Consider the following 8,625-nt stretch of genomic DNA (forward strand, 5'->3'; position numbering starts at 1 on the left):
TGCTATATGTGAGGAAAATGAAGTTTGAGCTGGTACCGAATACAGTGGTGCCTTAAGAAAGTTGGCTTTTTAAAGGCAAGAAGCATTATGAGCAAGATCAGCTGGAAGGAGGAAATAAGGCAGAAAATATGAGAGCTTTGTAAGAACAACTTAAGGATATCTTATTTTAACAGGAGAAAGAAGGCTATATCTCTGTAAAAACACAACAGAATAAACTCAGCATAATAAATCAAAAACTTCTGCAGTAGGAAGAGAATGCAGCCATAAAAGTCTTACCAATAAGGACAAAAAAACCAAATGCAGTAGTAAAAGAGGATAGTTAATTGACAACAAAAACAAAAATGTTGTCATTGAGAACATTAATAAGAGAACAGTTCTTGCAAAACATTTCTGCAGTGGAAAAAAACACACTTGAAAGAGAGCGATAGGTCTGTTCCCAAACAGAAACAACAGATACTTCTTTTTTATTTGGCAACAATGCAAAAAAAAAACCAAAAAAATCAATAAATATGTCTATTCTGTATTTGGAGGAAAGGATGAAGTATTTGTTAGATGATGATGGTAATATACTTCCTAGTCCTACTGTAACTAAAGAGGATATTAATCAACAGCTACTGTAGTTAGACATACTTAAATCAGAAGTTCTGGGTAATTTGCACAGAGGAATTTTAACACAGCTGGCTGAGAAGCTTTTTTGGCAGGTAATGCTCATTTTTCAGTAACCCATGGACAGGAGAGAATTCCAGAAAACTTTAAAAATGCTAGTTCCTTGTTAGTTCATTAAAAAATATGGGCAAGGTGGCTGAGACAACAGAGCCTGACAGGCTGAGTTCAGTATGGGATAACAAAGGAAAAGCTCATATTTAATTCAATTAACAGAGACTGGAAGATGCATGCTGCTGTTAATGCTGATCAAGGATGGAAAATACACCTGCTCAAGGTGATCTTAGATTATTAGCCTAGTTCACTTAGGAAGAGCATTTAATAAATACACTAAGGCTTCAGGAAAACATTGCTATATAGCTGACAAAATAAAACCATGGACTTGGGAAGTTTAAAAGAAAATAAATCAATAGGTGTACTAAAGGTCAAACAGAATAGAAAGGCACACAATGACTTGGCTGTAGAGTAAATAACTGGAAAGGTAAAAGCCACCAGAAAGCAGAAACCTCTGCTGAACAAGGAAATCTGTGGTAGAACCAAAATTGCTTCAACTTTAGGCAACCTAAATTTTGTATGTTCCTGACATGTATTTCAGGCTGCTAACAGCGATGTTTCCTAAGCAGAGGAACAATTTGAGGAAGGTTTTGATAGTTTTCATCACCAGCAATCTTTATATTAGAGGTGGATATTTTTCCCATCTCAGGCTATAGTTCCACTATCACTCCTGGAAGTTAATAAAGCAGACAAAATGTTCCAAGCCCAGCAGCACCTGCAGTTTGCCCCTGTGGCTCTGGGTGCTCTGCAGGGTTACAACATGCATGTTCCACTCAGAGATCCTCACCTCTCCTCACTTTCTTTCCTTCTAATTACCTTTTTTTTGCAGCATGTGGCACTGACTATTGCAACAGTATCCTGAAAAGTTTATTTATAATTTACTAAAAGATGCAATCTTTGAACCAAATTTACAGTAGCAGCATTTTGGGTGATGAAACTGTAGTGCTCCAAGTTTTGTGAGTGATGATTTGCTTGACTTGGGGTTTTTCAATTGAACTCAAATAAAACAATCTTACATGTTTTGCATCAAAGAACAATGGAAGCAGAAGTGGCTAATTTGGTTCCTCATGATCAGACCCTGGAAATTAATATTCTTCAGTGCTAGGAGATACAGATTTCAGCTAGCCATACAAAATCCAACCTCTTTCCTGGGTGCATTTCACTGCCTCAGTCTGTGACTCTTAGGAGGTAAACAGATGCTGAGCATTTGAGCTTTAGGGACAAACCAGCTGACCTTTAATGATTCCCTAAGTCCTTCCCTCACTTTCCATCAATAGCATACTTATTGATCACAGAGCTGGCTGGTACTGAATTCCTCTGGAGAAATTCAGTATCAGAGAGGCTAAGAAAAATCTTTAAAGTGCACAGCTTAATTCTCTGGCCAGTTGTCATCAAAACTGAACATCTGAAACTGCACTTTGCTAACCAAAATGGAGTCTCTTCCCTCAACCCTCCAGGTATTGCTGCTTTGGCTTCCAAAGTAAAATCTTCTCTTCTGCTTAAACCTGCTTGTAGGCAGGTGATTCAGCATGACTTCCCAAAGTCACATCACTGTTTGGGAGCTGGGATGCATCAGTTCTTCAGGGGATCTCACTGAAGAGTTGTCTATGAATTATGTCATCTGAGAAGGCTCCAGAGAAAATGTCACTGCTGTGATGACTTGCATCTGTATAAGCTTCCTGTGAAGACAGCTGCCAAATGAAAGAAATAAAGAATAATTAGGGATGAGAAATATCTCTAATTTTCTCCTCCAATTACTTGTCCATCTGCATGCATATCAGGTGTAATATCATACCATTATTACAGCAGGGTTGGTTGGCACTCCCAAAATAGTTTACAAGGCCTCTGGCAGCAATCACTGCCTTAGGAACAGGCTGAGAAACAGTCACATATTAAATTGAAAGCCTCCTGACCCTGACCTATTATGCCAGGGCCCTACACATCATTTTGCTGCATTAATACCACACAGAGGCAGTCACCCAACACCCTCACATGGCAGTGCAGATGCTGAAAACCTGGAGAGCTGATTCCCAAGCAGTTCCATCACTCCATGGTCTTAGGAGTCTTCTCCAGCCTAAATGATGCTGTGATCCTAATCTGTGATGGTTTGCACTCCCACATTCCCTTTAGATTTTAAGTATTCAATGAGGAAGAAGAGCCCATTCCTGCAGTACCCATTCCATGTGCAGTCCCTGCTCCATTCCATGGCCACGTGCTGCATTGTGACAAACCCTGTGCTCAGAGGATGTACAACAAAATCTGCCTCTTCCACTAATGCCTAAACTCCATTGCCTGCTGATGTATGGCCACAGTGCATGACTGGAGTGATGAGGATCTGATGGAATATTGCCATCATTTATTACTGGAATATTATCACTGGCATATTATTGCAATGTATCACCAGAGCAGCAGCCAGCAGGGATGGAGCTGCAAGAGAGCCTTGTATGTTTTATTAATTCCTAAGTGATAGCTGTAGGATTAGGGTGGCACAGAATCAGCATACAGCCTGCTATCCTCTCATTCACGTGTTTGCAACACAAACTGGAATACTTTGTTTGCTGCTTTCCAGGTGTGAATCATTTCCTAGCTGAAGTTTTAGATTGAGACCTTCAGTCTGAAAGTTTTATTAGTAATTATGAAATAACAAGGACCAAAAGAAAATGGAAATCTGATCTTGTCTGTCTTGTTTTATCATCATCTCTATCATATATTTTAGGACTATTTTGTCACCCTGACTATGAAAGTTTCACATTACCCAAGGTATTATACAAAGACTTAGAAAATGGACAGTTCATTAAGATATGACACCCATTTACAACGACTTTTTTTTTATTTGCATTTGCATGAGCATTTAAAAATTCAGTATCTCATTTTCTGCCAAAAATAACATTCAAAACCCAGTATATTCCTGCCACTCAGCCACTCAAATTGGCAAAATGACATCAGACATTTAAACATCTTGATGAAATCTGAGTGTTCCTTCTCCCATCAATGTTAATTCTGCCTGTCTCACCACACTTTGCACAAAGCAAGAGTGTACTTATATTACAGTGTCTCTTCCACAGTCATTGCCTGGAGGAATTGTGAAAGCTCTCCTGCAAATGTCCCCTGGATTTATTTCATTGTACTACCAGAAAATAACACTTGCTGCAAGCTTTCTGTAGAGCAACTTCTGCAAAGTGATGCCAGTGTCAGGCTGTCTGATTCAGTCAGGACTCTGTTTTAGCTACTGATAAGGCTCCTATCTGCATCCCACCAGGATCAGACAGAGATATTGGATAACTACAGTTAGTTCTTGCTACTCACTGGAGGGTTGTATTCATCATATCTCTGCTACTTCTGGCCATTATCTACCAGTACATAAATATCTTCATCTTACTTAGCATCACATGTTTTTAGCTAAAAATGTCCCTCTGATAGACCCCTACAAATGTCCATCATTCATCCATCCCTAATCTATTGCAGTAGAGCATTAGGGATGAAATGTAGAGCTGCATGCTTTTAAAAAACGCTGATCTAGTTTCAATTGCTGCCCCAGGTGAGAGCTCAGCTTGCTTGACCAGGGTTGTTCAGACAGAGAGGCAGGACCAGCCCTGGAGAGGAGCTCCCTGTGTGCTTGATAAGCTGTGTTCCCAAACCAGAGGTAATCCACAGCAGCACAGCACCTTCTCTGGAGTTAGTTTTTGGGCAAACCTGGTACTGGAATAGACCCCAGCCCCCAGCAGATCTTGAGCAGTAGAACAAACTGTGAGAGAAGGGGTGAGCAGGGGTAGATGAGGAGCCAGGGGGACACAGACTCTCTGGAGAGATGCTGAGGAGCACTTTGGCAGGAAGGAGCCTTTTCAGTGGCACATTTGTGTCACAGCTCCCTCAGAGCACCAGTCAGGGCTGGCCTTTGTCACTGAAAAGACAGGGCATGGTAGTGGTAGAAGTGAAATGTCACAGGTTATACCTGGCTGTCTGAAGGCAATGTCTTGTTTCTGGAGAAAGGCTGCACACAGGGGGTTTTTAATCCTCCCTTCCTCTCTGCCAGGAAATGGTTAATGCTCATGTAGCAGCATGTAGATAGGAGGTTAATCCCAGAATGTGCAGTGTATTAGGCACGATAAAAGTGAACAAAACAGCAACATCTGTTTCAAATGACAGCTTCTCATTAATCTGCACATCCACTGCTGAAAAATATGGATTACACTCAGCAAGAACCCTACCTAGATTAGTAGTTTGGAAGCCCAAGTCCTCTTGCCTATTTTCAGCTAGACTGCCCCTTGCTGAACACAGGGACTTTCCCAGGGCTGACTGCAACAATAATGGACATTCATTTAATCACCTACCCTGACACATTGCAGGGAATTCAGTAAAAACTGGTGGAAGGGGTACAGAACTAGTAGAGATTTAATGTCTTGCTGTTCTTTTTGCATATGTTGGCTGGATGGAAGTGTTTAAGCCTCAGATGTTGATGTCATTCTCTGACCAGCAGTAGCTGTTCCCTTCCAACACACTGTGACTTCTGCCATCACAAGAAAACATCTGCAGGCACAAGTTTTGGCATCCCTTCAGAAGGGTGTTTAAAACCTTTTGTCTCCTTTCCCCTCAAGAACTCAGTGCAAGACTAAGAAATGATGGGTTGGGAATTGAAGGAAGGTCCTGAAGCAAGTCTGATTAGAACTAGGGGAAAAAAAAAACCTTAGCCCACACAACACAGTTTGTACACTGCTACCACCTAGTGAATTAAAAGAAAACAAAATCTCCCTCTGAACGAAGATGAACCAAATCTAAGGGTGTGAACCTCCATCACTGAGGTCACCGGGACTTTTGCCTTTGACTTTACTTGGAACAATATTTAATGGGATAGGCCATATTAAACATCAGGCATTTGAACTTCAAGAGCAATTACAGAGAGTACCAGAGAGTTTTACATATATTTGTGATCTAGATAATTGCCATAATTTGTCCAGAATAACACTGAACCAAAAGCAGCATTACCAATTATTGCTTTAGCTCAGTGCAAATAGGTTGAACAGGATGAAAATACCCATTTAAAGACTGGAAAAAAGGGGAGTTTTTAATGGATACATTTAATGGTACATTTTATTTTTCAAATTATGTTAAACTTTAAGAAAGAAGTTTACACAGCAGCTCTGGAAACTTCAGTTCTACACTGGTACAAATAATTTCTCTAGAGAGTTTGGCTAGCCTGCCTTCTTGCTCTCTGGTGCTTCCCCAGAGGAGGAAGGAACCAGTCACTCCCACTCAGTCTTTAGCTCTGATTTAGTGGGCATTTTTCTCAGTTAGATTGGCACGTGGTAACTCATCTCCCAAGTCAGTCACACTGAAATGTCAGTGCTAACATCCAGTGCTATTAAAATCCACACTGATTTTGACACTTCCTCCTGCAGAGTCAGCATTTTATTTACCCCAAGGCATACTTTCACTTGCAATATGAATCACAGTACAAAGTGTCAGGATTAAATGATTCATACCTTATTTGCAGTACTTGATCCTTTCTTCCCTATGCTGTGCCAAGAGAAATCCCTTCCAAGCTGATCTGCAGGACAGATATGGAACCAGCTGACTTATGCTGCTGTTCTGCTGCCCTGTGACTGTCTGGAGATGCTAAATGGAATCATGGCACATGGGAAAGAGTGGCACAAGAGGGTTTTCAGCACTTCTGGAAATGAAGGTATCACTGTGATTCCTCTTACCTAACTGTAATAATAGCTGGGAAGAATGCAAGGACCTTAATTACCTAATATTAATAATACAAATGCATTTCTGTGCAACCGTGCTTTAATCACTTTCACAATATTTATCATCATTAGTCTCATGTCATAGATCAGCAAAGATCTGAAGTGTGTTCATAACTCAAAGCACCAGTGTTTTACCCTTTATTTCTCAGCCTTAAAATGAAGGACATTATTTGAGGCTGAGCCTAGAATCAGATCTCACAGCAGCCCGACTTTCACTGCAGTTCTGCTGTGTTTATTTGGAGCTCAGATATGTTCAGAAGAGAATCCTCCTAACAGAGTAGAACACCCAATTAATTACCTCTCCCTTTTTTGTTTGCAGTGGAAATTGCTCATGTTAAAGCCAGTTGCAAAAGAGCTGTGTGGAACCTTCTGCAAAGCAGCTCTTTGTCACCAAAAAAAAAAAAAAAAGATTGTGCAGTAATTAAACCTTCCATAAGTTTATTATTTTAAAAAGATTACAGTTTATGTATCACAACAATCATGTTTTAAAGGAAGAAAAGAATTTTAACACTTTATCAGTGTTGGTCTCAATTTGAAAGTAGCTTCTTAAATGGTATCTGTTAGAGAACATAATGTTGAAAATAAAATCAAACCTTTGGGGTTTTTTTATGATTTTTCTGTAATGTAGTTTTCATAATATAGGGGGTGTCCTCACAAACCTAATTCTGATATCTTAACATTTCGGGGGGAAATTACAGTGTGTACAATCCTTCTTGCATCATCCTCCCAGCTTCCTTGAAAAAATCCTCTGCTTTAAACACGTCTCTCAGACCTGTTAAACACCTTCCCAGTGGCTGATGTGCCATTTCACAGCAGCCCTGGCTCCCTGGCTGCCTCCCCCGAGCCTCCTGCAGTGCCTCACCCATATTCATTTCAACTTGTACTTTGTGTTGCTACAAAAAGCATTATTTTTTTTCTTTCTTCAGGGCAAATGGATGGGATCTGTAAAGCAAGTGATTTTGAAATGCATTTTAACTTTCAGATCAGCCTTTGAGAAATTAATTTCCACTTAGTTTTTGGAGTCATTCCAACTCATCCTCATGAGTGAAATATGGGCATCAGAAGGTGGAACAGAAAATACAAAGCTAATGATCTGGTTCATGTTAGTTAGTTCTCTCTTAATCCTTTGAAAGATTGCATTTCCCGTCTCTGGAATTTCCTCTCACTGACGGTTTTTAAAAGAAACAAGACAATATTTGCCATGCATTATATATCAAGATTAACTCAAGAAGCGAAGATGATCTATTCACCATCCCCCTAAGCCTCTCATAATTAGGTCTACCAGCTTTCAAGGACAGTACTGTCTGAGCTTTAAGAATAAGAATTCCCATTGAAATTTAAAATGTCTCAGAGAGTAAAGGTTAGAAAGGACCAAAGGGACCTAACCCTTATCCACCCTGACTGTCCTGAGATGTGAGTGCACAAGGGCTGCAGGCCTGCAGTCACTCTGCTCCTGAGGGGGGACCCTGCTCCACAGGGCCTTGGCCACAGATTTTCCATTTCTGCTCGGCACCACATTTAAATTCCCACCCACTGCAAGCCCCCCCTAGTATTGCAGGCTTTTCACCCCCTTTTTCTAAACCTGCATTACCTGCAGCTGAGCTGCCTACAGTATTTTTGCTGGAAGCCCCCTCAGGAGGGGAGGCAGGAGTCCATGCCCAGCCCTCCAGCAAGGCTTGGTGGCTCTTGCAGTGTGACCCTGTGCAAGGCAAGGAGCTGATGCCAGCAGTGCCTGGGGACATCTCTGCGTTCCTGCCCTCAGAGGGGGGACAGCAGGTGACACAGCACGCTGGGGTGGCCCTGTCAGACCAGACTGCAGAAGGCTTTCCTGCAGCCAGCACTTCCCAGGGAAAATGGGAACTTTCCAGTCACTCAGGGCAGTTGTCCTGGCAAGTCCCCACCTGAGGCCCACAGACTGCTGCTGGGACACAGACTGGACAGCAGTGGCCTCTGGAAAAGCAGGGGGTCCACCCACACTGGTCACCCTCTTTTCCTCTGCAGCAGGCTCTCCCCAGCCCTGTGTCAGCTCCAGCAGGGCAGAGCAGAGCAGCCACCCTTCTCCTGCCCTTCCACCCTCCTCCTGCCCTTCCACCCTCCTCCTGTCCTTCCACCCTCCTGCCCTTCCACCCTCCTCCTGTCCTTCCCTCCTCCTGTCCTTCCA

General features: G+C 41.9%; 1 long non-coding RNA gene across 1 annotated transcript; it reads right to left on the reverse strand.

The window, feature by feature from the left end:
• Positions 1–427: 427 nt before the first annotated feature.
• On the reverse strand, positions 428–8,414 carry LOC147650028 (uncharacterized). Its single transcript, XR_015277460.1, has 3 exons — positions 8,056–8,414; positions 6,198–6,330; positions 428–2,408 (listed from the first exon to the last, which is right to left on the reverse strand). It is a non-coding gene; the product is annotated as an uncharacterized LOC147650028 (long non-coding RNA).
• Positions 8,415–8,625: the final 211 nt, after the last annotated feature.

The sequence above is a fragment of the Cyanistes caeruleus genome, chromosome 17 (genome assembly GCF_971803275.1).
Source record: "Cyanistes caeruleus chromosome 17, bCyaCae1.hap1.1, whole genome shotgun sequence".
Taxonomy (NCBI): domain Eukaryota; kingdom Metazoa; phylum Chordata; class Aves; order Passeriformes; family Paridae; genus Cyanistes; species Cyanistes caeruleus.